Source organism: Oncorhynchus mykiss, chromosome 8 (assembly GCF_057628025.1).
Source record: "Oncorhynchus mykiss isolate SJ-2025 chromosome 8, ASM5762802v1, whole genome shotgun sequence".
Taxonomy (NCBI): domain Eukaryota; kingdom Metazoa; phylum Chordata; class Actinopteri; order Salmoniformes; family Salmonidae; genus Oncorhynchus; species Oncorhynchus mykiss.
Genome location: NC_143029.1, coordinates 34,201,833 through 34,205,581, shown reverse-complemented (window position 1 = coordinate 34,205,581; position 3,749 = coordinate 34,201,833).

Here is a 3,749-nt window from a genome sequence, read left to right as displayed (position 1 = left end):
ATACCAAAATGTAATTGGTTAGTATATAGGCGCCGTCCGATATTGACCAATAACACGGAAATTAGCTTACCTCTTTGGCCAATAGTGACGTCGAAAACGCACTGTGGTTGTGTCTCGCTCTATGGCTGAAAAATAATGAAATGAGACTGGGGACCCAGTAGATATGAATTAATCTTTTCTAATTAGTGTTGAAATCTAGACTTTGAATGTATCCATACGGCCTTGCTGTCTATGTGATGAAGGTACTCCTCACAAAGTGGCAAGATGCTGACCTATGCGAAGTTGCAAACTAAACTATATTTTCAATATTAGTATCTGTTGTGTCCCTACCCCAGTTTTGAAATACTCCAAATTGCCATCAGTTGTCATAGACTATTCAGATACCTCAGGGTAAATTGGAATCCACTGTGTAGAGTAGTAAGTTTTCCTTTGTGCAATGCCAGCTCAATCATCAAGGCTTTATAAAGATTGAATGATGTGCTCACAGCATTGACAACATTTCCAAACAGCTCTTACATTAAAAGGGTATTATCATAATTTCCACAGTTTCAGAGTATTATTCCAACCTCATAGTGTGGAAATATATAAAAACACAGGAAAATCGGGTTTTTAACTGCACTGTACTTTTAAAACAGGAACATTCTCTCTCAGCCTCATGACATAATGTGTAGAATAGCATTATAAAACTGAATATTTCTCTCTGCCCCATGGCAACATGTGTTGAAATGGAAGTTAGCAGGGGTGGGTGGGTTGTGGGGCTCCCTGGACATAGGTGTTCCCCAGAGCACAGCAAGGACAATATAACAGGAAGAAGACTTTTAATGCCACATGGTACAAAGACTATTCATGGATAGAGTATTCACGTGTGTGTATGTTTGCCACCTTTAGAGCCCAGCCTTGAACCAGTTACATCAACCCTAAACCTTCAGTACCAGCACGTTAAATATTACTCCTGGACTCTCCTCTGACTCTCTTTCTCTCTCTCTGTCCAACAGGCATTCAGCCAGTCCTTAGTTCAACTCATACCACATTCAACCCTGAGGTGTCCCAGTGCCAGAGACTGTACTTCTTTAATATTAAAGGGATAGTTCACCCAGGAACTGTGGGCCCCATGAAAAGATATCACATTGGGTCCCACCACCACAGGCCACACCAACCCTGCGCAATTGCTGTAACCACACACCTCCAGAACCCAATTAATCCATTCAAAACTTTCAATTACTCTACCTTTAAAGGCTTGCAACGCACTTGTAGTCCAATATTTACTGTACGATATTTACTGACAGTGAGCTGTGAAAATATAACACTGTGCAGACATGCATGCAACATTCTGCATACAGTGGAATTCACTATTTGATGCAAGACTGATACCCTCTATAGGAAATGTGCTAAAGGCCATCTTTTACAGTCTAAATGTCATTTTAATGGTACAATTCTTGAATGGAAAATTCTCTTAACATTTATGAATAACTTAAAATAAATAGAACTTAAATATACATTAACCTCTTATATTAAAATATATTAACATTATCATCTATAGAATGATATAACAAACAAAATAATAAAATCAGCAGCAGATTTTTGAACTAAGTATACATACCAACTAGAAAATTAACAGCTGTAAAAATGGAAATGAAAAGGCCTGGTGGTGGCGCTAGAGGAAAGGTCAAGAGGTCACCAAATCATTAGGTTTCTTCCACTTAGGGTCTTGATTGTGCGCAACAAATTGTATGGCAATCCAGCCATTACTTTGCCATATATCTTTTTCTCAGTCTGTTCTCAGTCTTGTTCTCAGCCTGTGGGCATCATGTGTGTAGTGATCCAATATCCATAGCCATGCCATTGAACAGTTATCACTGGCCCTTGCTCAGCCTTACTCACCAAAAGCCCAGCACCGAGCCTTCTTGCTAGCAAAGTCACTGATCAAATCCAGCTTTCTAGCTAACTGACTTTCAATGGATAGCATGGCAAGACTGCAAAGCCTGTTCTGGGACATAGTGGACATCAAATAGTTTTTTAATCAGTTTTAGCTTACTGAAAGCTATCTTGCCACCAGCAACAGTCACAGGCAGTGTGCAAAATATACATAAAGCAATGTAAACTTCTTCAAAAATGCTTTGCAGCTGCATCTTACAAATTGCATTCAGGAAACCAAGAGGGGACAAGTTAGAGGGGACAGTGGCAGCATATACAGTGTTCAGGTGTCTCACTTTCCTTTGAAACCCAGGCACACAGAAGGGACTTTATCCTCATTAATCTGCCCAACTTTCAGGACAGCAGAAAATTCTTCAACAATTTTTGCAGTGGTGTCAAACCCGGTGTCCAAGTCACTTATGATGTTGTCCATAGCAGTAAAAAAAACACTGTTCCGAAACACCGTTGCTGCACTGTCCTGAGCTGTCTCCTCTTGAGAGGTCTCACCATGGAATCTCTTCCTTTTCCTCTGGTGGCTGTGTTCCTTGCTAAATTGAGATGCAACATCCACTTGAGAAGCAATCAGTGTTGTCTCAGACAGGAGAGACTCCCATCCATCTCTGAGAGCCTGCATCTCTTCCTTTAAGGCTCTGATATTGGCTGCCTCTGTGTCAAGTGAGATTTTTCATGACTGGAAAATCACATTCCTGTCCTCAATGCATTTCAGTACCTGAAAATATGCCAACTGAGATGTCATTCAACACAATGCTGCTCACCTCCTTCTTCAGTTGGAACTAGGGCTGGTTCAGGGGTATGGGGATGGGGATGGGGAGACAGGGCTGGTTCAGGGGATGGGGATGGGGAGACAGGGCTGGTTCAGGGGGATGGGGATGGGGAGACAGGGCTGGTTCAGGGGTATGGGGATGAGGAGACAGGGCTGGTTCAGGGGGATGGGGATGAGGAGACAGGGCTGGTTCAGGGGGATGGGGAGACAGGGCTGGTTCAGGGGGATGGGGATGAGGAGACAGGGCTGGTTCAGGGGGATGGGGATGGGGAGACAGGGCTGGTTCAGGGGGATGGGGATGGGGAGACAGGACTGGTTCATGGGGATGGGGATGAGGAGACAGGGCTGGTTCAGGGGGATGGGGATGAGGAGACAGGGCTGGTTCAGGGGGATGGGGATGGGGAGACAGGGCTGGTTCAGGTGGATGGGGATGGGGAGACAGGACTGGTTCATGGGGATGGGGATGGGGAGACAGGGCTGGTTCAGGTGGATGGGGATGGGGAAACAGGGCTGGTTCAGGGGGATGGGGATGGGGAGACAGGGCTGGTTCAGGGGGATGGGGATGGGGAGACAGGGCTGGTTCAGGGGGATGGGGATGGGGAGACAGGGCTGGTTCAGGTGGATGGGGATGGGGAAACAGGGCTGGTTCAGGGGGATGGGGATGGGGAGACAGGGCTGGTTCAGGGGGATGGGGATGGGGAGACAGGGCTGGTTCAGGGGGATGGGGAAGGGGAAACAATGCGGAAACAATTTCTTTCCACTCCATGCCAAAACAGTTACAATTGCAGGAAATTAGCTTTAAAACTGCAGATTTCTTCTCTCTCTGCCAAATGGCAAAAAGAGTAGAATTGCATGAAATTTGTAAAAAAAAAAAAAGTAAATCAATATTTTTTCTCTGCCCCATGGCTAAATGTGTAGAACTGCAGAAAACTTGCTTTAAAACTGCAGCATTTTCTCTCCGCCGCATGAGAAAATGTGTAGAATTACAAGAAATGTACTTGAAAACGAAAATGTTTCTCCGCCGTCAAGAGGGAGGCTACTAAATTGTTTT